This window comes from Podarcis gaigeae, assembly GCF_964106915.1.
Source record: "Podarcis gaigeae genome assembly, chromosome: 2".
Lineage (NCBI taxonomy): Eukaryota > Metazoa > Chordata > Lepidosauria > Squamata > Lacertidae > Podarcis > Podarcis gaigeae.
Genome location: NC_139679.1, coordinates 19,471,506 through 19,498,742, shown reverse-complemented (window position 1 = coordinate 19,498,742; position 27,237 = coordinate 19,471,506). Strand labels below are relative to the sequence as shown.

General features: G+C 45.0%; 1 long non-coding RNA gene across 1 annotated transcript; it reads left to right on the top strand.

Annotated features, from left to right (window-relative positions):
- Nucleotides 1-202: 202 nt before the first annotated feature.
- On the top strand, nt 203-27,237 carry LOC310839304. The gene is made up of 3 exons (XR_014561411.1): nt 203-292; nt 22,262-22,403; nt 27,162-27,237. It is a non-coding gene; the product is annotated as an uncharacterized lncRNA (long non-coding RNA).

Genomic DNA, 27,237 nt, shown 5'->3' with positions numbered 1-27,237 from the left:
GCTGATAAGCGGCTTAGGGCTTAGGAACGGGGGGGGGGAGGGGAAAAAACCCCGAGGGAACTCGCAAGACATTTTCGTCTTGCGAAGCAAGCCCATAGGGAAATTTGTTTTGCGAAGCGCCTCCAAAACGGAAAACCCTTTCGTCTAGCGGGTTTTCTTTCTTGCGAGGCGTTCGTCTTGCGGGGCACCACTGTAGTCTAGGTGAGTAGTCTAGGATTAGAGAGAAGAGGGGCTGTATCTCAGAAGATGAAGAAGATCCCAGATTCTCAGATTCATTTTCTGTCATCTTCAGGTAAGGCTAAGAAACATTTCTACATTAAGACACCTCACCCACCAACATTTATCTGATGAAAATAGAGGTGTCCCCTCCAACAGTTATCTGATGAAAATAGGCACGTCCTATTTCAAAGAGTGAAAATTTGTTGCTATATTTCAAAAAGTGAAAGTTGCTATATTTCAAAAAGTGAAGTTTTGAGTTATTCTTAAGGAAATCTAGACTTCCCAGATATTTCAGTCAGTGATTTCTGCCTGGACACTGTTTCCAGCTGCCATATGTCCAGAAAATTCAGAACATATGGCAACCCTACCATACCCGCCAACAGTTCTCCAATGAAAATAGGGACATCCTACCATGCCATCCAACATTTCTGTGTAGAAAATACGGACATCCTAAGGAAAAGCTGGGTGGCTTCTGTAAATCCAGGATCATCCATGGAAAATAGGGACACTTGGAGGGTTTGGGCACTGTCATCAGTGTAGACAATACTAAGCAGAGGTCTGGCTCAGTATGAGGCAGGGTCATAGAGGTTCTTGAGAAGGACCTGGGAGATGTAGCACCATGAGTACCAAACTCACTGCAATCAGAGCCACACCTAAGTCTGCAGAGGACTGGATAACTTTTGTGAAGTTATACATTCCCACTTAGAAATAATAATAATAATAATAATAATAATAATAATAATAATAATAATACCCGACCCATCTGGCTGGGTTTCCCCAGCCACTCTGGGTGGCTCCCAACAGAATATTAAAAACATGATAAAACATCACACATCAAAAACGTCCCTAAACAGGTCTGCCTTCAGATGTCTTCTAAAAGTCAGAGAGTTGTTTATTTCCTTGACATCTGGTGGGAGGGAGTTCCACAAGGCAGGCACCACTTCTGAGAAGGCCTTCTGCCTGGTTCCCTGTAACCTCACTTCTTGCAGTGAGGGAACTGCCAAAAGGCCTTTGGAGCTGGATACAGGGCTGCCTTCAGATTTCTTTTAAAAGTTGTGTAGTTCTTTTTGAATCTGATGGGAGGGTGTTCCACAAGGAGGGTGCCATTGCTGAGAAGGCTCTCTGCCTGGTTCCCTGTAGCTTTACTTCACACAGTGAGGGAACCACCAGAAGGCCCTCGGAGCTGGAGGAAGAGAGAGGCACGGACATGGGGGTGAAGGTGAAAACAGGGGTGCAAAGTGGAATTGCCAAATAAAAGACTTCAACTTCAACAATGTCCTTGCTCAACCCTCACTTCCACAGAAGCTGGGACTCTAACCCACAAGCAAAGGGCAATGGCGGGGTAAAGTACATTATACGAATGGGAGACAAGTGATGCATATCCTAAATCATCAAAATGACTCTGGTGAATGTGCTTATACCATATGCTGCAAAAGAAAGAAACAGATTGGGCATCCAAACACTGCAGATGAGGGGGCAGAAATGGCCGTTATTGTCCCTTAGAAACTCAGTAAAATGAAGGATATCTGCCACTGATATATAAAAAGTAACTCCTGTAATTACATAGCATGATCCTTGAGGTATCAAAAGCTTTATGGCTGTTTAAAAAGAAGGTCCATTCCAGAGATGTATTGCATGCCCTCAGAAATTTCAGACACTATTAATTCCTACCACTGTAGGGAAGGCACTGCAGCGATGTTTAGCTCATAACTCAGAAGTTTTATTTTGACTCTAAAGTTACTGAAAAGTTAAGGATCAAGGTTAACAGACTCAAAATTTAATCTACTCTAAGAACATGGTTGGTGTGGGTTGGGGGGGATGATTGCATGGAAACAAAAACACCAACTTGACCCAAAATGAAGTCAGTAACTGCACCATCCGGATTCTAAAGACAATATCTGGTGCCCTTGATTTCTCTTGTATCTATGCATAGAAGGAATGTGATTGTACTGTTTTGCTAAAATTTGATTTTAGTGCTCCAATCCACTCCTGGCAGCAGCCTTTTGATTATTGCTCTTGTGAATGTGTTGCTCTTTTGTAAGCTGCCTGGGGCATTTTGCCAATGTAAAAGCCGAGGTAAACATTCATTCATTTTTATTATTATTATTAAATTTATAATTCCTCCCAAAGGAGCCCAGGGCAGCAATGAACAAGGGATAAAATAATAATAAAAATATTTAAAATATGATTTTCAATTTATAAATAATAAAAAGGCAGCCTTTCCTCCTTTTCCTTCCATTTTGGCTTTTACAAATACAGTGGTGCCTGGCAAGACGAAATTAATCCGTTCCGTGAGGCTCTTCGTATAGCGGTTTTTTCGTCTTGCGAAGCAAGCCCATTGACAGCTTAGCGGATTAGCGCTATTAGCAGTTTAGCGGCTTTTAGCGGATCAGCTGATAAGCGGCTTATCAGCGGATCAGCTGATAAGCGGCTTAGGGCTTAGGAAAAGGGGGGGGAGGGGAAAAAACCCCCGCGGGAACTCGCAAGACATTTTCGTCTTGCGAAGCAAGCCCATAGGGAAATTCGTTTTGCGAAGCGCCTCCAAAACGGAAAACCCTTTCGTCTAGCGGATTTTCCATCTTGCGAGGTGTTCGTCTTGCAGGGCACCACTGTACAAGAATGGGAGGTTTGTTATTATGATGCAGATATGTCCCATAAATTTGAGGGGCTTCTTAGGGTGGCGAATTCTGTAAATCTGAGCACATTGCACCCCACCATGGGCCTTGCTCCCAATGCAACCTAGACCATGCAGTATCAAATGAGGGCAGTTTTTGCTGTCCTTTCGTTTTCCTCATATCACTGCCTATGGCAGCCATTGACTGTGAATGGTTTACTCATGGGTGTTAGTGAGATGGGAGCTAATCCTGTCCCCTTGTGCCTGGGGCTCAGTTTCATGGCATAGGACAACGTTCTTTGACCTGATGCTCTCTGGATGTGATGGACTACAACTCCCATAAGCCATGACCATGGCCCCTGTGTCATGGAATTCTATTCAGTATTGATCTAGAGCAGAACTCCAATGTATAGTTAGCATTGTAAAAACCTAAACACGTTGCAGGATTCCCAAAAATAAACCAGAAGCAATTAATATTTCACCCAGCAGAGCTTTACTGCTCCTAAAGGCAAGTGAGCATAATGGTCACAAATCCAATATATTCAGGATTGGCACTGTCCATAAGAAATCCAGTTGCAGCAGACTTAACTTAAACCTACAATAACTTATAATAAGACCAATCCTTAACACTATATACAAAACACCACACCAGAAGGAAGAGAGATAGAAAGTGAAAGTGAAACCGAGGCTGCTCCTGGCCTATTATTATAGTCAGCATGACCTTGAAGAAGAGATAACAGAACCAGTTTAAGCCAGCTGTCCTCAGCTTCTCTGAAGGAATAACCCAAACATCATGAACCTTCTGTTGGTTTATTTCAAGCAGAGAAGCTTCTAGAACCCTCTTGAATTAATTGGAATAGGAAAGTTCTCTACACATCAGATCAATACTTTCTGTAGCAATGAATGCAAACTGACATCCTGATGACCGGGGCAGATGGGAATTGTAGTCCAAAATATCTGAAGGGTAACTGGTTGGGGGAGTCTGGCATAATGTTTTTCCAAGAGCTGAGCCACTGAAATAAATGAACATGACTAAGTTTAATCCATTAATTTCACTGGGTCTATCTACTCTGAATAAAATTTACTTGACTACCACTCAGGAGATTGCCCCCTCCAGCCAACTTTCAAATTATGTTGTCCTACAGAGTGTTGGCTCAGCCTTTGGTTGCTTTGGGTTTTATTTTTGGGTCCTGCTAGAATGACCAAAGAGATAGCTAAACCCCAGAAACGGGTGTTTCTATATGTGAAGCAAAAATAACTTTAAAATGGTGCCCAACAGAGGTACAAAACTTCAGTCTTATAATTGGGCAAAAATCATGACATGCACCACCGGCATTAGGAGCAGTAAAAATTAATGGCCTAATTCTTCACTGTCTGGATTAAGAGTACAAAACAGCAAACATTCATTTTTTGAGTGGGTAGATATAAGCGAGTGAAATGGAAATAAAGCTGTTAGTTAACAGCAAGAACTGATCTCAGAGTCAAGTGGTTTCCTAGTGCTATACGATTCCAAAATAAGCGCTTCCTATAATGAGCTAAAAAGATAAACACCCAGCAATCTGCATAAATGTACAGTATACTCTGAAGATATTAATTTGCCTCAGGACCCAGACAATCACATATAGGTAATTAACTTAATGCATTGTTGCAATGGGCTCAGGAAGAAGTGTGAGGCTTTTGAAGAGAGGCCTTCAAACTGGAATCATTTGCAAACTTAAATTTGCACGCAAGAAATAATACCACAAGCAAAATTTTGAAGAGAGATATTCAGGGAGCCTGTTGTCACAATGCAGACACTATATAATGTGCCCAATTAGTTTCAGCTAGTTGTTTTATTGTGAAGTGCATTTTCAGATGGGAATGTTAATCCGGTATTCTGGCAGCCATTGCTAATTCCACGAAAGCCTTTACATCCACGGATAGCATTCTGTTCCTCATTTGGTCTGTTTCCCTTGTAGGCTTTCCCCAGTTCTATTCTGTCGTAATTAGAAGACATGTAAAACCCTATCTTTAATTGGTTGGGATCTCCCTAAAGAGAAAATAAAATACAGAACCGAAACAAGGAGATCTTGAGAACACACCAAGTGAAAATGAAATGTGGATTTGCAGTCATACTAACTTCAAGTTTGTTTATCATATAAAACACCCTGGCAGGGATGATTTAAACCCTGTTCAAGTAACATCATGAATTCTTTCAATCTCAGCTCTAACTGAAAGGCCAGGGCGAAGGCAAAGGGAAAGGCCCAGGCCAGGGCTAAGGTTAGGGCAAAAGCCCAGGCCAGGGCGAAGGCAAATGCAAAAGCAAAGGCCCGGCCCAAGGTGAAGGCTCAGGCCAGGGCAATGGCAAAGGAATAGGCGAAGGCCAGGGCCAGGGCCAAGGCAAAGTCCTGAGCCATGCCAAAGGCAAAGGCAAAGGCAAAGGCAAAGGCAAATGCCCAGGCTAGAGCAAAGGCGAAGGCCCGGGCCAGGGTGATGGCAAATGTTAAATGTTCGGAAAAAGTCAGAAGCCCAAGGCAGTATAAGTTCCTCAACTATGTTTATTCAACAGTGTCAGTGACAATGGCTCACTCACAAAAGCCGAACTCACAGGACTACACAATAAAAGCCCCAACATGAACGGACCGTTGACAGTTGACAGTTGACAGTTGAAAGTGTATGCGCTTACTTGCCACTAGAACATTCGTCTACCAGCGCTTATACAATTGGTTAGAACGCGCCTTGTAACATAAAATGTGTTGAACCCAATGCATAACACTCCTTCCCCAACTTCCTAACAAAAGGAACAAACATAGTCATCAAGGTGTGATGGCCTTTTCTGCTCCCGCTGGGACTGTCACGGTTCCTGTGCCCGACTGGGTAACCCAGGAGGTTCCTCTGGTACGCGAGGCTGGCTCCGAAGGGGTCACTGCCAATGGAGCCACTGAGGATTCCGGCCTGAAGTCACCCTGCTGGGGTAACTCAGTCACCGACAACCCGTCTAGTTCCCACCCTGGCCTGGGCACAGAATCTCCTGAAGTACCCATTTCTCCGTCCTCTGGTTCCACTTGGAGTTCCGTGTTTGGAGGTGTCCTGGCTCTGATCTGGTTGAGGTGTCTCTTCCAAACCAGTCCCCCCCCCCTCCAAACCTACCTTGTAGGAAACTGGAGTTTCGGACGTACACAGGGGAGAACCCTCTTGGAGCCCCCCACACCACAGTGGATGGCCGTTGCTCAAGAGCCCAGTTGGGGTGCATAAGATCAAAGAGGGTAGTGAGCCTCCTTCCCATAAGTAACTCTGCCGGGCTCCAGACGGTCACTGTGCTTGGGGTGATGTGTTGGGCCAATAAGAACTCCGCTAGCCAGAGAGTCCAATCTCCATGCACTATGCGCATAAGCACATCTTTGGTAGTATGGACCATGTGTCCAGCTTGGCCGTTAGTGGTCGGGTGAAAAGGAGCAGAACGAATGTGGCGGATTCCATTCTTGGTTACAAATTCTTTGAGTTCCGCCGAAGTAAAAGCGGTCCCATTATCACTCACCAGTGTGTCTGGCAAGCCGTGTGTCGCACATAGCTTCCTGAGCGCGTTTATAGTCACTCTAGCAGACACAGTTGAGGTTGGCACCACCTCAAGCCATTTCGACTGAGAGTCAACCACTATTAGGAAGTGTTGGCCCTGAAAAAGCCCTGTGAAAACCACGTGCACCCGGGACCATGGGGACTGTGTGGCCTCCCAGGTGTGCTGGACCCGGGGGTAAGGTACCGTGGGCGTAAGCAGAGTCCACACGAAGAGGGGCGAGGTCCGAGGCGGAGAGCCGGGCGGGGAACAGGAACGCTGGAACCGGAGGCCGAGCAGGGAACAGGAACACCGGATGGTCAGGAACAGGAGGCCGAGCAGGGATCAGGAACACAGGAAGGTCCGAAGCCAACAACGACGTTGCTCCTGCAACCTGGGGCCGGGCTGACTGGGCTTTTATCCTCTTCTAAGGCCAGGGGCGGTCCCGGCCCCCAGGAGCCCCGCCTCCTCTGACCTTAAGGCGAGCACTCCTCCTGGGAGCAACCAGTTCCCTTCGCCTCTCTGCCCTAAGCCTCTGCAGATCAGGAGAGGCCGAAGGGTTACTGGGCCCTGGAGGAGGCTCACCTATAGCCACTGAGTCCTCAAGCCCCTCTGGGGCCAGAAGGGTTTCACCTGGGGCCAGCTCCTGGTGCTCTGCCACAGGTGCAGGCTCTTCAGCATCTAGGCCTTGCCCCAGTTCAGCCGGCCCTGGAGGCGGGGACTCCTGTGCAGGCTGGGATTCCTCCGGTTCGTCCTCTGAATCGGAATCCCAGGCCATCACACAGGACTGTACTGGTGCCTTGGGTGGATCTGGCCAGGAGACCTGGCAGGGCTCACAATGTTTCAGCCAGCCCTCTATCTCCGCATCTATGCCTGGCCACCACACATAGCTACTGGCCAATGCCTTCATCCAGACAATCCCCAGATGAGACACGTGCAGCCCCTCTAATACTTTTTTTCTTAACGGGGGGCGGGGGACTATACCATGGCTACCCCATAACAGGCATCCTTGGTGAGTAGACAGCTCATCCTTGCAGGCTGTGTTGCATGAAATTTCTGGACCCGGCTTCCTGGGCCACCCCCTCCCCACCCAGTCTGAGACATGGGACAACAGCCTATCCTTCGCGCTTGCGGCGGAAATGTCCTTCACCTGCAAGGGCTGGTCTGGTAAGTCTTCCAGCTGCAGGATCTGGTGGGCAGGAGCAGGGTCAGGGTCGCTCTCCGACAGCGGCAAGTGGCTGGGTGCATCTGTGTAACCTATGGCTTTCCCGGGTTGGTGCTGTAGTGAGTATTGGTAACCGGCCAGGAAAATGGACCAGAGCAATACTCGTGGCGAAAGCATCTGGGGTGTCTGGTGGTCGGGCGCAAAGAGTCCCAGGAGTGGCTTGTGGTCAGTAATGACAATGAAAGGCCAACCATAAAGAAAGTCATGGATGTACTACTGATGATGCTGGGAAGTTCCACCATTATTCTACTAGAAGGTCTGATGGCACCCACGGATATAGAGGCATTCACTTTCGATGAGCTGACACAGGCTATGACAAGACGCCTTGCGCCTCAGCCAACTAAGAACCACCAACTCTACGACATTGCGCACAGAGAACAACAAGCGCAACAGTCAGTGAGTGAATACATCACAGTGATTGCGATGTATTGCCGATTCGCTGACATCGAGGAATGACTTCTTGAAAGGTTCATCAGTGGCGTACAAGATGACATCACGATAATGGAAGCAAAGAATATGGCCACGGTCTTTGAGAAGGATAACACTCATGAGGCGGCCCACAGTCCACATACCGAAAGGAGAACTCACCGCATCCAGGGAGACCAGTCGTCTTCTGCAGATTCACACAATGAGGATGTCCAATGAGCTTCGGACCGATCTGACCGACACCACGTCAGCCTTACCTGAAGATGACAGAAAATGAATCTGGGATCTTCTTCATCTTCTGAGATACAGCCCCTATTCTCTCTAATCCTAGACTATTCACTTAGACTACTCAGCACCTCTGTAACATCTCTATCTGCCAAGGCTCATTGTGACATCATAGTATATCAGCCGCCCATGGCTGGATGATGCTCATTCAGCAGCTTAGCAACTGCAGATACCATATTTGTAAGCAAGCAAATGAAAACGCTGCTCTGGCACCAAGGTGACTCGGGTTCAAATTAATTTCCATTTAAGTGTGAGCGATGTGCTACTTTTATGGTTGGAAAGTACGTGCAAACACTGAACAGGACAATGGAGCGTTCAGAATAACAGTATGCTAGTCAAAGTACAAAACACTATCCGCAGACAGGTCTAAGTCTACAGTTCCCAGTGCTTTTTTAAAAAATGAGTTTAAAGTAAAAGAATAGAGGAATAATCATAATAATCATTGTTGAGAAACAGGATTTTAACTTCATAAATGTGAACAATAGAGATGGCACAGGCTTAATAACAAAAGAAAGATGGAAGAGAAGTCACAAAGGATACTAAACATATAAATTTTCTATTATTATTAAAAGTCTGCTATTTATCATCATCACGATCATCTCCAATGAGAAATATGTATAGGAAACATTCCCGATGTATTATGTCCAACGAATTTCCTTTATGATCTACATACCATACAAGTGTCCTGTCTTAACTGGGACATCCCAGAATTACAGGAACCACCCTGGCTCCTGATCCCATCCTGGGATGTCCTGGGATTTCAGTCAACGGGGACCAAAAGACATACATCTCTTGCTTCTGCAGTCTTTTGGTTCTGCACCTTCTCTAGCTGCCCAGAACCTGCCGATCAGTCTTCTGTTGCCCATTGCCACACCCGCACAAGGAGGGCCACAGTGGTGTACTTCTGGAAGCCAGACAGTGGCAGTTAGCAGAGGAGTGGACAGGTGGTGTCAGCAAGCCAGCAGATGGGGGGGGGGGAGCAGGATGGTGGTAGTGGGGTCCTGATTTGCCATCCTGAAATCTCGACGGTATGGATCTATCAGCCAACTTATGCTTCCCCAGATTTTTGGAATCAGAACTGAAGCTTCAGTGCTCACCATCGTAGAATTGTGTGGCTATAAGGAACATCTACACTTGCTAGCTGTGAGCCTTGAAGAATTCAAGTGGAATGCAAATATGGGATTGTAAACCCAATCCCATCTAGCTTCACCTGAACTGGAACCAAGATCAGAATTGAAAGTATTGCCTGCATCTTCCGCGGCTACTTGCCCCTACCCTGGTTAGCCTTGTGAGTTGCTGGTATACAGGCCTAAGCAAAACATCTGCACATCAGTGTTGTTCCCTAAGCACCACTACCCAGGAATTGCTCTTTGAAATTCTCTTTCACTCCTTAGGAGCTTAGCACCAGAAAACATACACAAACAGAGCTGACAGAATAAATTCACAGCCCCTTTCCCCTCTTTCTTTTGAGCCACACTGAAGAGAATTTCTCAGACACATTACCTGCTTGACATGCAGTTTGAGAACAAACAGATCTTAATGTTACCATCTGCAAATTGCACGCAGAGGCCAAGACTGTTCAGCTTCCTTTACCGCTGGATGCCAAGGTGGCAGCAGAAACGTGAGAGATTCTGCCAGTGCTCTTTTGCTCCTTCCTCTTTCTTTATTCTTCTGAAGTCATGACTTAATTAGCATTATTTTAAAAAAAAGGAAGAAAGGGAGGCAAAGAAGCAGCAGCGTATTTGCGAATGGGCACAGGAGAGCAGGAATAAATATAAAAAGAAATTATATTTATTGTCAGATGCATGCTTTCCATGCATGCAAGTCCGTCCGTCCCCAACATCCACATGATGTTAGCCTGTATTCCCCCTCTCCACCTTTTAATATGGATTTACCCCTCCCAGTAAGTTAAAAAACACAAACACAACTTCTTGCCAATTACCAGTTCTTGGTATCTCAATGTTTGCAATATTAAGTCCCCATCTGGAAGCACATTTTCTTTCTTTGAAAAGGAACGTGGAAATTTTTCACACTCTCCAACCTTTTAAATTCAAGGGCAGAAACTAAAAGCAGCACCAATTATGATTACAGACAGGTGCTCTTAGACCACTAATATAAAAGGGGGGAGCGATGTGATTTAACAAAATAGATATTGAGGTCCTTTCCTATATTATCCCAGCAATCTTTACATTAGCCCTGGAGAGTGATACAGAGTTATTATCACTAGAGTGCAGAACCAAAGCTGAGTTTGTGATGGAGGTAAAAGGCCGGTCCAGACTTTATTCCCTCCCCACTTTTTTCAGGTGTATACTACAACATGTCATTGACACAATAAAAGTGCATTAGCGGTGGATCGATAACAGAGCATTCACATATCATCCCGATTTATTAGGTGTTCTGAAATTCTTCCCCAATGTCACTGCATTGCTGCAACCTAAAGAGGCACTCTTAAATGAATGTGCAACAAAAACAAGACACCTCCAGCCCAGCAACCTCACCCATCTCTGGACCTTAAATTGAGGCTCATACAACAACAAAAAAACATTTAGATTTAGAATATACTGTACCCATTATGTTTGTTTAGAAAGGGGTTATCCCTATTGCATATTCCCTTGTAAGCATGATACAAGTATATTATTAACCCAGTAATCTTTTTTTTAATAATATTTTTTATTTGATTTTATAAGCATAAACTTATAATAATACCAAGTACCGGTACATATCCATATTTCGTTGCACTTGTGCAATGTTGCACTTGTGTAATGACAATAAAGAATCTATCTATATTTAGAAATTTCTCTGAATCTCCAGACTTCCCACCATCCCTTCCAAGGGTCTTATGCTTTCAACTGCATATTATTTCATGAGCCAAAGTTTGTATCTCTCCATATTGTCCATAGGGATTGTTACATCACAAGTGTTATTAAAATCCTGCTAATGTTTTCATCTGCTTACAGTGGTCTCCTAAATAAATTATTCCCCCCCCCCATTCTTTCTTGAAGTTTTTGCCTTCTTGGTTCCTGAGTTTTCCAGTCAGTTTTGCCATCAGCTGAGTTTGCCAGTCCTCTCTGCTAGGGACTCTGTCTTCTTTGGTTTGGTGGTGAAAACAGAAGGCTTTTTATCCTAGGCTTAGAAATCAGGCCTCGACGCCTTAAGCTGTGGAAAATCTTTTTTTGAAAAAAAATCCCAAAAATTTGACATTCTGCAATTCACTCAAAAATGGTGCCAAACTGTTGCAAATGCTCCCCTGAAAGGTTTGGTGGTGAAAACAGAAGGGTTTTTATCCTAGACTAAGAAATAAGGTCTGGACGCCTTAAGCTGTGGGAAATATTTTTTTGAAAAAAATCCTTAACCAGAATTTCACAAAAAATCTGACGTTATGCAACTGGAACCGGTTGAAGCCGGTTTAAAGTCCAAGCTGTTTGGAACCGGTCAAGACTGGTTGGAACCTGTTCAGACCGGTTGGAACCGGTTGAAGCCAGTTAGAACTGATTGGAACCGGTCCAAGCTGGTTGAAACTGGTTCAGACCGGTTGGAACCGGTTGAAGCCGATTTAAAATGGTCCAAGCTGTTTGGAACCGGTCAAGACCAGTTGGAACCGGTTCAGACCGGTAGGAACCGGTCCAAGCTGGTTGAAACCGGTTCAGACCGGTTGAAACCGGTTGAATCCAGTTAGAACCGGTTCAAACCGGTTGGAACCGGTCCAAGCTGGTTGAAACCGGTTCAGACCGGTTGGAACCGGTTGAATCCAGTTCTAACTGGATTCAACCGATTCCCACCGGTCTGAACCAGCTCCAACCAGTTTAGACTGGTTCAAACTGGATTCAACCAGTTCCAACCGGCCTGAACTGGTTTCAACCAGCTTGGACCGGTTCCAACCGGTCTGAACCGGTTCTAACTGCATTCAACCGGTTCCAACTGGTCTGAACCCGTTTCAATCAGCTTTGACCAGTTCCAACCGTTCTGAACCGGTTCTAACTAGATTCAACCGGTTGGAACCGGTCCAAGAGGGCTGTAACCGGTCTAGACCGGATGGAACTGTTTCAGACCGGTTGGAACCGGTTCAGACCAGTTGGAACCGGTTGAATCCAGTTCTAACTGGATACAACCAGTTGCCACCGGTCTGAACCAGCTCCAACCGGTTTAGACTGGTTCAAACTGGATTCAACCGGTTCCAACTGGTCTGAACCGGTTTCATTCAGCTTGGACCGGTTCCAACTGGTTTGAACCAGTTCTAACTGGATTCAATCAGTTCCAACCGGTCTGAACCTGTTTCAATCAGCTTGGACCGGTTCCAACCGGTCTAGACCGGTTCCAAACAGCTTGGACCACTTTAAACCAGCTTCAACTGGTTCCAACCAGTCTGAAATGGTGCCAACCGGTTTGAACCAATTCCAACCAGTCTAGACCGGTTCCAAACAGCTTGGACCACTTTAAACCGGCTTCAACCAGTTCCAACCGGTCTGAACCGGTTCCAACCAGTCTGAAACAGTTCCAACCAGTTTAGACTGGTTCTAGCCTTCTTGGACCGGTTTGAACTGGTTTCACTCAGCTTGGACCGGTTCCAACTAGTCTAAACCAGTTCAAACTGGATTCAACCGGTTCCAAGCAGCCTGAACCGGTTCCAACCAGCTTAGACCGGTTCCAACCAGTCTGAACCGGTTCCAACCAGCTTGGAACGGTTCCAACCGGTCTAGGGCAGTTCAAACTAGATTCAACCGGTTCCAACCGGTCTGAACAGGTTTCAGTCAGCTTGGACCGATTTCAACTATTCTGAACCGGTTCAGACCGGTTGGAACCGGTCCAAGCTGGTTGAAACCGGTTCAGACCAGTCCAAGAAGGCTGGAACCAGTCTAAACCGGTTGGAACTGTTTCAGACCGGTTGGAAAGGGTTCAAACCAGTTGGAACCGGTTGAAGCCGGTTTAAAGTGGTCCAAGCTGTTTGGAACCGGTCTAGACTGGTTGGAACAGGTTCAAACCAGTTGGGACCATTTCAGACTGGTTGGAACCAGTTGAAGCTGGTTTAAAGTGGTCCAAGCTGTTTGGAACCGGTCTAGACCGGTTGGAACCGGTCCAAGCTGATTGAAACAGGTTCAGACCAGTCCAAGAAGGCTGGAACCAGTCTAAACCGGTTGGAACTGTTTCAGACCGGTTGGAACGGGTTCAAACCAGTTGGAACCGGTTGAAGCTGGTTTAAAGTGGTCCAAGCTGTTTGGAACCGGTCAAGACCGGTTGGAACTGGTTCAGACCGGTTGGAACCAGTTCAGACTGGTTGGAACCGGTTGAAGCCAGTTAGAACCGGTTCAAACCAGTTGGAACCGGTCCAAACTGACTGAAACCGGTTCAGACCGGTTGGAACTGGTTGAATCTAGTTTGAACCGGTCCAAGCTGGTTGAAACCAGTTCAGACCGGTTGGAACCGGTTGAATCTAGTTTGAACCGGTCTAGACCAGTTGGAACCAGTCCAAGCTGGTTGAAACTGGTTCAGACCGGTTGGAACCGGTTGAATCCAGTTAGAACCGGTTCAGACCGGTTGGAACCAGTCAAAGCTGGTTGAAACAGGTTCAGACCGGTTTCCACCGGTTGAATCCAGTTCTTACTGGATTCAACCGGTTTCCACCGGTGTGAACCAGCTCCAACCAGTTTAGACTAGACCGGTTGGAACCGGTTGAATCCAGTTAGAACCGGTTCAGACCGGTTGGAACTGGTTCAGACCGGTTTGGACTGGTTCAGACCGGTTTTGACTGGTCCAAGAGGCATGGAACTAGTTTAGACCAGTTGGAACTGTTTCAGACCAGTTGGAACCGGTTCAGACTGGTTGGAACCGGTCCAAGAGGGCTGGAACCAGTCTAGACCGGTTGGAACTGTTTCAGACTGGTTGGAACCGGTTCTAACCGGTTGGAACCAGTTGAAGCTGGCTTAAATTGGTCCAAGCTGTTTGGAACCAGTCTAGACTGGTTGGAACTGGATTCAACCGGTTGGAACAGGTTCAGACCCGTTGGAACTGGTTGAAACAGGTTTGAATCGGTCCAAGCTGGTTGGAACTGGTCTAGACCGGTTGGAACTGGTCCAAGCTTGTTGGAACCTGTCCAGACTGGTTGAAGCCGGTTGAAGCCGGTTTGAACCGTTCCAAGCTGGTTGGAACCAGTCTAGACTGTTTGGAACTGGTTCAGACCGGTTGGAACTGGTTCAGACTGGTTGAATTCAGTTTGAAGCGGCCCAAGCTGGTTAGAACCAGTCTAGAAAGGTTGGAACTGGTTCAGACCGGTTGGAACCGGTTCAGACCGTCTCTGGGCTAGTAGCATCTGTGCTGCTATTTTTGCATACATAAAAAGTCTTTTCTGCTCTTTTGAGACGTTGGTACCTACAATTCCTAATAAGAAAGCTTCTGCTGTGTGTGTGTTTGTGTGTGTGTGTGTGTTACCCAGTAATCTTACTGTTGCGCCATCTTAATCTAGGGGAAAGCTGTAGCTCAGTGATAGAACATTTCCTTCCATGCAGATGGTCCCAGTTTCAATCCTTGGACATCCTCTGCCTCTCATCTGGGACAACACTGAGTTAGATAGAGAAATGGTCTCACTCAGTACAAAACTTCCTGTTTAGGGTTGTTTTTAATGTTTAATGCTGTATTGTGCTTTTAATATTCAATTGGGAGCCTCCCAAGGTGGCTGAGGAAACCCAGCCAGATGGGCGGGGTAATAATAATAATATGTTGTTGTTGTTGTTGTTGTTGTTGTTGTTGTTGTTGTTGTTGTTGTTGTTCTACTCCCCACCTTAGATTCAATTCCAGGTCCAGTTTCTTCATTACAGCCTTGCAAAATCCCAGTAACCTTTCAGATTTCTTTGTCAAACTTTTGTTTACAACAAAGCTTGCAGAAGATTTGAGAAGAATGTGGAAACTGTCCGTGCTGGGATCATTTCTTATGAAGCTGAGCACCATTGTCTTGTTCTTTCCTCAAATTCCTGTCTGTTTGTCATACCCACCTGTTTGTCTTTGTTTCCTGTAAGCACAATACTTTACAGACAGCATGTTCACCCTATGGCAAAACAGCAGTATGTCATGCGATGCTCTTCTGGCAGTGCTTTCCATCAGTTTTCTTGTTTCTGACAAATATGGTTTTAATCTGCTGGGGAGCTTCTCGATTGTTAGCTGCTGACAATGTGTCTGACGGCAGGGATTTGCAAGCAGTGGTCTAGCATGCATTCCCCTTCTGGGACTGTTAAGTTGGGTTTTCCTCATTTCCAGGCTTCAGAGAAACATGTTGAAAGGCGGAATATGATAGATCTGCGGAAACATACACCTGGTCTGATTAGTAACATTGCTACTTTTTTCCTAGGTTTCATTTCGATGTATTCTAATAAGTCAATTATTGTCCTTGTATTATTCTTTATTTGCCTTCCCAGCAGGAAGCCAGCATAATCTCTGTTTATTATTCTGGTTAGGAAATTTTTCAATCCATTTGCTAGTATTCTGGCAAAGATTTTATAATCTGAATTTAGTAATGAAATTGGTCTATACCTTTTTGTATTTTTCAGATCTGCGCCTTGTTTTGGGATTAATGTTATTAATGCATCCTTCCACGAAGCTGAATTTTTTCCATCTTCTGTTATATTGTTCATATTTATTTTTTTCAAGATAGGAAGTATAACTTCTTCTAATTTTTTGTAATAATTCATGGTAATCCCATCTGGACCTGGTGATTTGCCGTTTTTCATATTTCTTATTACTTGAGCAATTTCTTCTATTTCTATAAAGGTAAAGGTAAAGGTACCCCTGCCCGTACGGGCCAGTCTTGACAGACTCTAGGGTTGTGCGCCCATCTCACTCAAGAGGCCAGGGGCCAGCGCTGTCCAGAGACACTTCCGGGTCACGTGGCCAGCGTGACATCGCTGCTCTGGCGAGCCAGAGCCGCACACGGAAACGCCGTTTACCTTCCCGCTAGTAAGCGGTCCCTATTTATCTACTTGCACCCGGGGGTGCTTTCGAACTGCTAGGTTGGCAGGCGCTGGGACCGAGCAACGGGAGCGCACCCCGCCGCGGGGATTCGAACCGCCGACCTTTCCATCGGCAAGCCCTAGGCGCTGAGGCTTTTAACCACAGAGCCACCCGCATCCCTATTTCTATGTTAGAATCTAAATGTCTATATTCTTCTATAATTGGCAGTAATTTGTTTTGTTGTAAATACTCTTTTATTTTCTTTCCATCTTTATGCTCTTTTTTATATAACTTCATATAATAATTTATAAAGATTTCTTTCATTTTTCTGGGATCTACTATTTCTTCTTCTTGATCTATTATTTTATTCATAATTCTATCTGTTTGTTTTTTCTTTATCAACCAAGCTATAATCCTGGTCTGATTTGTGGCCACAATCTCTGAACAACAGTAATAATAATTAGCAACGAGAAGAGAATAAAATTGTGCTCCATGCAACTAGGCTGTTGTATTGCTTGCTGGCTGGTGGCTAGGGGGGACTTTACGTTGGAAGAGCTGGGTATGTCCACTGCATGGATTTTAGAGCAGGGGTACCACCTGCCACTTAAAAAGGACACACATTTTTATTTTTTAAAAAATAAGGCTTTCCCCCTTTATAGCAGGGGTGGGGAACCTTTTTTTACCCCAAGAGGCACATCCCTTCTTCAGTGCACATTTCTTAGTACAGAAAGTATTGATCTGATGTGTAGAGATCTTTCCTGTTCTAATTGATTCAAGAGGGTTCTGGAAGCTACTCTGTGTGAAAGAGGCAAACAGAAGGTTCATGATGTTTGGGTTATTCCTTCAGAGAAGCTGAGTACAACTGGCTTAAACCACCCCCATCGTTCTACCCAGACACTGATGTCCTGCGCCGAGGGCCTTCTGGGGGTTCCCTCACTGCAAGAAGTCAAGTTACAGGGAATCAGGCAGAGGGCCTTCTTGGTAGTGGCACCCGCCCTGTGGAACGCCCTCCCACCAGATGTCAAAGAGAACAACAACTGCCAGACTTTTAGAAGACATCTGAAGGCAGCCCTGTTTACGGAAGCTTTTAATGTTTGATGCATTACTGTATTTTAATATTTTGTTGGAAGCCACCCAGAGTGGCTGGGGAAGCCCAGCCAATAAATAATAATAATAATAATAATACTTTTCTCTTTCTATCTCTCTTCCTTCTGCTGTGGTGTTCTGTATACAGTGTTAAGATTTAGTCGTATTATAAGTTATTGTAGGTTTAATTAAGTCTGCTGCAAATGGATTTCTTACGGACAGTGCCAATCCTGAATGTGTTGGATTTGTGACCATTATGCTCATTTGCCTTCAGTAGCAGTAAAGCGCTGCTGGATGAAATATGACTTTCCTCTGGTCTATTTTTTGGAAATCCTGCAACATGTTTAAGTTTTTATTCTGCTAACTATACGTCAGAGTTCTGCTCTGGAACAATATTGAGTAGAATTCCAAGGGTCTAGGTGGCAGGAGTTGGGAGCTCACCCCATCGCGGGGATTTGAACTGCCAACCTTCCAATCGGCAAGCCCAAGAGACTCAGTTGTTTAGACCACAGCGCAACCTGCGTGGGATAAGAGCAATTCTTACATTTGTGACAAATTTTGCTACTGCATTACAATCCTGAACTCTGCTATAAAATCGTTTGTCTCCAATAAAGTGCAGCAGGAGAGAGTTGTTGTTTTTTCAAAGGTGGGGGAACCAAGAACAAGAGAGAAACCCTAGTTAGAAGTAGCACAAAATCCTGATTAAGCTTTTTAAAATAACAAAGTTTATGTTAATCCCAGCAGGGCAAAAGAAAGTCCCAATGGAGTAAATACAAAATCATTAGTCTGAACCACTTTTAATTTCTGCTTGGGATTTTCAGGCAGAGTGGTGTGGTTAATTAAACTGATTTCACTTTTTTATCTCCTGTTACTAATAAAAGGCTTTCAGGAGGAGAAGTGCAACTGTGTTCCTGACCTGTTACCTTTAAAAGAGAAAAACCTACTAGAGAGGAACATTTTATGCTGACCACACTTGACTTAACAATAAGCCTCCTCAACACGTTTCACAGTAAATTCCACCTTTTCACATAGATTCCTGCCATGTGGAATGTCTTTAAAATCATGTTTACATTTGATCAAGGGACAGCTAGTGAAATATATACTACTTACGCTTAATGGCCGAAAGAGTCAAATGGTCTCAAATGCCTGAACATCTACCATTCACTGGGAGCAATGAGAACTACATTTCCATAGTTATCTGCATCATTGTGCATCAATGTGCCGCCACATTGAAGACCTCAGTCTCCATCTGTGGGAAATTAGCAGTCAAATATCTAACATTTAGTAAGTCTAGGGGCAAACAACCACAGAGCTTTATTTCTAGATTTGCAAGTGTCCCTATATTCCAGGGGCAGTCCCGGATTTACAGAAGCCGTCTCAGTTTCTGATTTGATCCCAGAATGTCCCAATTGTCCTTAGGACATCCCTATTTTCATTAGAGACATGCTGAAGGGAATGCAATAAATTGCTGCAGCCTTTCTCTCGCTCAGCTTTCTTCTTCACCATGTCTTAGATGCAGATGGATGTCTGCCTGTGCCGGCCCTGAGAAAAGACTCCATTTTTTGTAATCAACTATGCCTTTTGAAAGGGACACGGGTGCTGCTGTGGGTTAAACCACAGAGCCTAGGACTTGCTGATCAGAAGGTCTGCGGTTCAAATCCCCGCAACGGGGTGAGCTCCCGTTGCTCGGTCCCTGCTCCTGCCAACCTAGCAGTTCGAAACCATGTCAAAGTGCAAGTAGATAATTAGGTACCGCTCCAGCGGGAAGGTGAACGACGTTTCTGTGCTCTGCTCTGGTTTGCCAGAAGCGACTTAGTGATGCTGGCCACATGACCCGGAAGCTGTACGCCGGCTCCCTCGGCCAATAAAGCGAGATGAGCGCCACAACCCCAGAGTCAGCCATGACTGGACCTAATAGGCAGGGGACCCTTTACCTTTACCTTTATGCCTTTTGAAACCTAGAGGTATTTTAGCTGCGTAGCTTTGCTGCTATCTTTGCTGCAATCCGGTGCAAGACTGTTACATAAGTAAACATATTTTATGCTTACTTTGTAAGTTGTATTCTTTATTAAGAGGGTTAAGAAAAAGGGGAAATTACTCAGGAAAGGCTTCTCTGCCTAGTTCCAAAACTTCTATTTTTGTTGTCATGGATGCGGCTTTAATACTCTGCTTAATCTATACATGTGGGAGACTGAAGGGATAAATTGTATTTAGTATATCCTCTCCAAGTTATCAATAACCCATTCCACACTATCATGAGGTTGTTACTATAAAGCACCAAAGCTGCAGCAAGCAAAGGCTCTAGCAGCTCAGTCAGCTGCTTGTGGCTGGAAAGCCAAACAGGAAGTCTGAGACTGTTGCCATGGGAACAAAGGGGCAGTCCATTCTGTACTGAGCACCGGATGTTAGCTCAGTGTGTGTGTCATATGACCTGTACAGGATGTACATGGGTGGAGTTAGGAGTTTCTCTCTGTTTGTTGAAGAGAGCAGACATCTTTTACTGTATGCTGCTAAAGACAGGAATAAAGACATGTAGTTACATTTCTGTCTGTGTCTGATTCCCCTCCCTGGGGATATGCAGGGAGGAGGAGAAGCAGTTGGTGTGTTTTTCTCACAGCCTGAGGAAAATCGCCGGAACGGACCTCGTGTGTTTTTCCTGCCGGGAGTCGCCGGAGGGAGGTCAAAGGAATTCAGCCGGTGCCTGGACAGATAGGCACATACCTCTGACCGAGGCAGAATTCCAACAGTGGTAGCAGAGCTGCTGGTTTCTACGATCCATGGAAGTCTGCAGATATAGTGGCAGAGCTGCTGTTTTCATCTCTCTCCATGGAAGCCTGAAATGGAGGCTGATTCTCTGCAGCCAGAAGCTCACCAGAAGAAGCTGAAAGCCAAGCTACGGAGCCCAGGTATGAGATTTTCGGGCTTAAAAGTGTGAATGCAGATTGATTCATTCTCTGCTTCAAGGGAGCAGCGTTTTGGGAAAACAGCTCCGAGAGAGAAGAGGTCTACATTCCAGACATTCTTGTGGTTTTTCCTGTCCAAGGAAAGGAATGCTGTTGCTTAGCAATGCAGGCCAGTTACACGATAAGGGCTGTACAGTCAGGCTGTGCCTCAGAGAGGCAAAAACAAGTTTGTTAGGACTTAGGCCCAAACAAACTGTTGGAAGGGACTTTCCAAGCAGCCAGTGTTATAGCTGCCAGGTGCACAAGAGTGTAAACAAGCCAGCTATTGGATTTTAGAGGCTTGTGTTTGAGAGTTAATGCAAGGACTCAAAATGGATGCCAAGAAGGGGGGAGGCCTGCCTTCTCCACCCCTCCTGACCAGTGACAATTATGCATCTTGGTCTATTAAGATGAAGGCCTTGCTGCAGAATCAGAGACTGTTTGGGGTGATTGAGAACCCCATCCCTGCAGCACCAACGCGTGCTTGGGAGTCACAGGATGTGAAGGCCAGAAGGCTATAATTCTGTGCGTGTCAGACTCGCAGCTTATTCATATACAGCATTTAGAGCACGCGAAAGATGTTTGGGACACGCTGAGAAGGACACATCAGAGAGATGCAGGTTCTTCAGCATTGCTGTATTTTGAGAAGCTGACCAACCTGAGACTTGAGCCTGATGGAAATGTTCAAGCGCACCTGACGGAAATGAAATTTCTGCATCAACAGATGGTCCCCCTCCCTGGCGATATGCAGGGAGGAGGAGAAGCAGTTGGTGTGTTTTTCTCACAGCCTGAGGAAAATCGCCGGAACGGACCTCGTGTGTTTTTCCTGCCGGGAGTCGCCGGAGGGAGGTCAAAGGAATTCAGCCGGTGCCTGGACAGATAGGCACATACCTCTGACCGAGGCAGAATTCCAACAGAGGTTTCCCTCCACCAAATTGTACAAGTTAGGGGGTTTCACTAATGTAGAAGATTCCCAATGAGATTGCAACAGGGATTAGGACACTTACAGATATATTTAAAATCAAGCCAGAATTAAGAGAATTTGCAGTCTAATCCAAAGTGGATCAAGGGGGCAGGCATCTAAAACCTGGTGTTCAAACCACTAGCATGTTTTAGGGTTTGCCAATATCTGGTAGGCCAATTATTGCTCCTTGTAGATATCATTGATATAGCATGCTAATGACCCAAGGGAATGGAGGTAAGAAAAGCGCTAGAAATTACAACTCATCACATGTTAGCTCAGATCTCAAAAGGAGAGGTTTTTAATAATAATAATAATAATAATAATAATAATAATAATAATAATAATGGTTTCATTCCCATTTCAGGGGGTTGGACCAGATGACCCTTAGGCTTGGGGTCCCTTCCAACTCTACAGTTCTATGAGGCCACTCCACAGCAGGTATTTGTGTAGGTAAAGGTAAAGAGACCCCTGCCCATTAGGTCCAGTCGTAACTGACTCTGGGGTTGCGGTGCTCATCTCACTTTATTGGTTGAGGGAGCCGACATTTGTCCACAGACAGCTTCCAGGTCATGTGGCCAGCATGACTAAGCCACTTCTGGTGAACCAGAGCAGCCCACGGAAAGGCCATTTACCTTCCCGCTGGAGCGGTACCTATTTATCTACTTGCACTTTGACGTGCTTTTGAACTGCTAGGTGGGCAGAAGCAGGGACCGAGCAACAGAAGCTCACCCCATTGCGGGGATTCAAACTGCTGACCTTCTGATCGGCAAGCCCTAGGCTCTGTGGTTTAACCCACAGTGCCATCCGCATCCTTTGTGTAGGTAGTCCAACCCAAAAGACCCAGAGTCAATTTATTTAAGACTGGCTGTACTGCTGCCCCTTTCAAGGCAACAGGGACCATCACTTTATGCAACAAGATATTAACCACACATTCTTGGTTATAAAGGTAGTATTGTTCTCATATTAGATAATAGTCTCACATTTGCTCTGTCTCTGTTTATCTTCATGCATTTTTTTGCTGTGTTCCGTCTAGAAATCTGATTTCCCAGAGGAACTTTCGATTACACATGACTTTGCTGCCATGGATGGAGGCCTAGCAAAATGTGCAATATTTGTGCAATATTTTAGAATCAAAGAGGGGTGGAAATCACTATGCAGATACCTCTGATTGACAGGCGGGGATTAGCTTAAAGGGTCCCCCACAAAAGCACATTCCCATTAAAGCTGCACATGTTATCTTTTTTTGTAAGCGATAGTAAATAATCTCTTTTTGAACACTTTTTTTTCCTTCATTGACTCACAAACTCCTTAAACAACAGCCACATAATGATTTGCTTGGCAGGCCTCCTATTCATGTTCCATTCTTCTGTCCACTGTTGAAGTTAGACACGTTTGAGTGACATACCTAATACAAATAGGCCAACTTAATGGAAAACAATCAATTTGTTTAACCATACCCCACCCCACACCCATTTTTGGATACAGAAGTTCTGTATAAAATTTAGCTGCCCTATCAAGGAAGGTGCAAATGTGTATGTCGAGGTAATTTATCCTTTGGCAAGAATATACAGTCATACCTCGGGTTGAATGTGCTTCAGGTTAAGCGCTTTTGGGTTGCACTCTGCGGCAACCCGGAAGTAACGGAGCATGTTACTTCCGGGTTTTGCCGCTCACGCATGCGCAGACGATCAAAATGACGTCACACACATGCGCGAAAGCAGCAAAATGCAACCCACGCACGCGCAGATGCACTGTTGCGTCTTACATTCTATTCAAGATGTGAAGGGGGCTCCGGAACGGATCCCGTTCGCATCCCGAGGTACCACTGTAATTTGGTGAAGTGTGCTGACCATTTACAAAATTAACCGGTTTGTGCCCCCGAAAGATTACACCCTCTCAGATTTTTCTTTTTTTCCTGTTATGTTATGTTATGTTTTATGTTATGTTATTTTGAAAAAGTAATAATCATAGATAAATAAGAATAAAAATGTGCACCCCACCACCGAGACCATTCCATTATAACTATCCAACCTCCCAAAATTTCAACAACTCTTGTGATGGTTTGACCACTTTTGTTTTAACAGTACACATTCTACAAACGCCTTCGATATCTCCTCAAAATCATTTCTACTGCATATTCCCCATCTTACCTTAATGGCACATGTTAACTTATCATTAATAGCTATATCCCACACCTCTTTATACCATTCTTCCATTTTATATTCTGCTTGCCCCTTCCACTCCTAGCTATAATAATTCATGCAGCTGTCAATAAATTTGTGAGCAGGTTCTTCATAGCCTGCAAACCTTCCATCCCGTTGTAAATTGATAATAATGCTACCTCTGGACTTTCGGTAACCTTTAACCCAGTGATTTCTGTTATCTCCTTAAATTGTTGTTGTTGTTGTTTAGTCATTTAGTCATGTCCGACTCTTCGTGACCCCATGGACCAGGGCACACCAGGCACTCCTGTCTTCCACTGCCTTCGGCAGTTTGATCAAACTCATGCTGGTAGCTTCAAGAACACTGTCCAACCATCTTGTCCTCTGTTGTCCCCTTCTCCTTGTGCCCTCCATCTTTCCCAACATCAGGGTCTTTTCTAGGGAGTCTTTTCTTCTCATGAGGTGGCTAAAGTATTGGAGCCTCAGCTTCAGGATCTGTCCTTCCAGTGAGCACTCAGAGCTGATTTCCTTAAGAATGGAGAGGTTTGATCTTCTTGCAGTCCATGGGACTCTCAAGAGTCTCCTCCAGCACCATAATTCAAAAACATCAATTCTTCGGCAATCAGCCTTCTTTATGGTCCAGCTCTCACTTGCATACATCACTACTGGATCTCCTTAAATACACTTTGCCAAAAAAATTGTACATATTTACACCCCCACCACATGTGAACATAATTCCCTGTTTCTTGGCATCCTCTATTCTCAGATTTCTTAATGACCATTTATCCCTTTGAACTGTAAACTACAAAGTCTACAACCTTCACCAACCTGGTGTTGTACAGATATTTTGAAGTACAAATCCCATCAGCCTCTGCCAGCACATTATACCTCTATGCATGTGGAGGACACATGGCTTGGGGAACGCTGATCTAGACTATTTTATGTGATAAAGATCCAGGGCTGTTTTTCTAGAAAAAGAGGTGCTGGAGCTCACCATGAACTTATCCCTTATTCTCTTAGAACGGCCCACTTGAGAGGTGCCGGATCTAAGCTTCCGTGAGCTCCGGATGAAATAAAGCTCTGTAAAGACCCATAGTTCAAGGAATCACTGCTGCATGTTGGGTGACAGCTAGGCTGGATCTAGACAAGTCAAAGAAGCAATTCCGTTAAACGCGTTGTAAAGTTGTACAGGGAAATCCGGTAGGGAAATCCGGGACTCCACAGAGCCATCTGGTGTCACAGTGTTATATCGCATATAAATCTCTTTTTCTTTACCAATCTAGCTGAGTCCCTAGTTTCTAGAGACATTCTCAATGTCACTTGATTGGGAGTTTTCCTGGAATGGAACAATATGATAAATTAGTTCAACTAATTAGTTTGGACTACTCAACAATTAGTTTGGACTACTCATAGAGTCATAGAACTGTAGAGTTGGAAGGGCCCCCAATAGGTTGGTGGAACCTCCAGAGTAGATTTTTGGGGGGTGTAAGATGAGAATAAAGGAAGTCCCATTGGAGGATCAGAGTTCCACTTCCACAGCATTAGATGCAGCCCAGTGTTTTGACTGATTTATGTAAACTGCTTTGAGTTCCCTTTGTGACTGAAAATGTAATATAAAGACTTTAAACAAATAAATACTACCTTGAGAGAAGCTAGAAACAATCTAAAGGAGACTGGCAGGCTGCTTAAGAAATCCTGGGCTGAGCAATTGAAGGGAGTAATGTTGTGTGTGAATTCACCAGACCCTGGATGAAACAGAACCCCTCTAGTGGTGGTGGAGAGTCATATCTCCAGTTTGAGTGACAAGCCTTATTTAGTCTGACCAAATCCCACACTGGTCAGGACTTTACGTTCTTTTAAGAGCTCTGAGGCAAAGGGTAAGAACTGCTACACCAAGTCAGGTCAGTGATTGATGGTGGCAGACACAGAGGTTGATGGACTCTGACTCCTACCAAGCATTTATCACTGTACAAAAAAAGAGCCAGCAACAAATAAAACGAGGAGCGGACACCCAGTTTGGAACACAGCGTTCCTTGGGACTGAAGCGACCAGGACTGCAGAACACACAGGTGTCATGAATTACTGGAGCAAGTGTGGCATTTGAGGAATAGAGATAAAGGGCTCGTTCGTGTTTTCAAAAAAATAAAAGAAAAATTAGCCTGCGTTGATTTGCTCAAGGGAGAAAAAATACCACACGCTGCACACTGAATTGTCAAATGTGAAAAATTTAATGCTTCTGGCTTCACAAACACACAGCAGTCTAATGGAAATGTCAGAGCATTGTTTGCATGGGGGGTGAGAAAGAAACAATCACAGTTCTGTATTCCCACCAGCTCCGGTTCTCCATGGGCTGATTCACACTTTTATAGTCATGTTTACCCTGCTGCTTCCTATAAGGGATACATAAAGTGCAAAAAGGAAACATGAGTATCTGAATGCTTGCGGACATGCTCGAGAAAGCTGTGAGTGACCCCGGCTCTCTGGCAGACGTCTACCAGATGTCTAGAGCAATGCATCTTCATTTTGCACAGAACTGCACACTGTTAAAACCTGCAAGTACCACATTCCATTGTCATGTGTGAGCCGGTCATCCTTCGCTGGTGACACCATGGGCATTTTGCAGAAACTCGAAACAGATAGCTCAGGATATTTCAGAAATCATGAGGGGAGAAAAGCAAACATTCCTTTGAATCAAACTAGTAACATTTTTCGAAAGCCATAGGGCAACATATTGTGAAACTATTCAATTGACTTATTGTCAGGTCTTTACTAGTGGGAAGCAGGTGGCGCTGTGGTCTAAACCATTGAGCCTCTTGGGCTTGCTGATCGGAAGATTGCTGGTTGGAATCCCCACGACGGTGGTGAGCTCCTGCTGTTCTGCCCCAGCTTCTGCCAACCTAGCAGTTTGAAAGCACACCAGTAAAAGTAGATAAATAGCTACTGCTGCAGTGGGAAGGTAAACGGCGTTTCCATGTGCTCTGGTTTCCGTCACGGGTTCCGTTGCACCAGAAGCGGTTTAGTCATGCTGGCCACATGACCCAAAAAGCTGTCTGTGGACAAATGCCGGCTCCCTTGCCCTGCACCCCATAATCACCTTTGACTGGACTTAACCATCCAGGGATCCTTTACCTTTACTTTTGTACTAGGGCTGTTCGAGCGGTTTGTCCAAATCCCAAATAGAGGAAGGTGTATTCATACCAAAGCACAGTTCCTCCCAGGTGATGCCCCTCCAAGGTTATCTGGGGGGGTAATCCCTTCCATGTAATCTAAGATAGACAGCCCACCTCCAGATTGATAGAAAAAAATATAAGCAATACCGTCGAAAGCCAGGAGAAGGGGGAGAGCTGGACTTTGCTTTTTGAGAGCTGTAGCTTCCAATTCAGGGCAAGAATCTCACCAAACACTCTCCGATCACAGACCCTCCAAATGTCCCTATTTTCCACAGAAAGTCCCATATTTTCAGAAGCTGTCCCAGTTTCTGATTTGATCCTGGAATGTCCTGCTTTTCCTTAGGACGTCCCAATTTGCATCAAAGAAATGTTGGAGGGTATGGAGTTATCTGATCCTGGAGCCATCTGAAGGCAGTCCTGTATAGAGAAGGGTTTTTTATGTTTAATGGTTTGTATTGTGTTTTTATATATGTTGGAAATTGCCCAGAGTGGTTGGGGCAACCCAGTCAGATGGGTGGGGTATGAAAAGTAAAATCATCATCATCATCATCATCATCATCATCATCATTATGTAATATGATGACGTCTCTATTTTCATCAGGGAAATGTTGGAGAATATGTGATCATAGTGCTTGTGGGGTGCAGGTTTTGGTGAAGATTTAAAAGGGTATGATCTG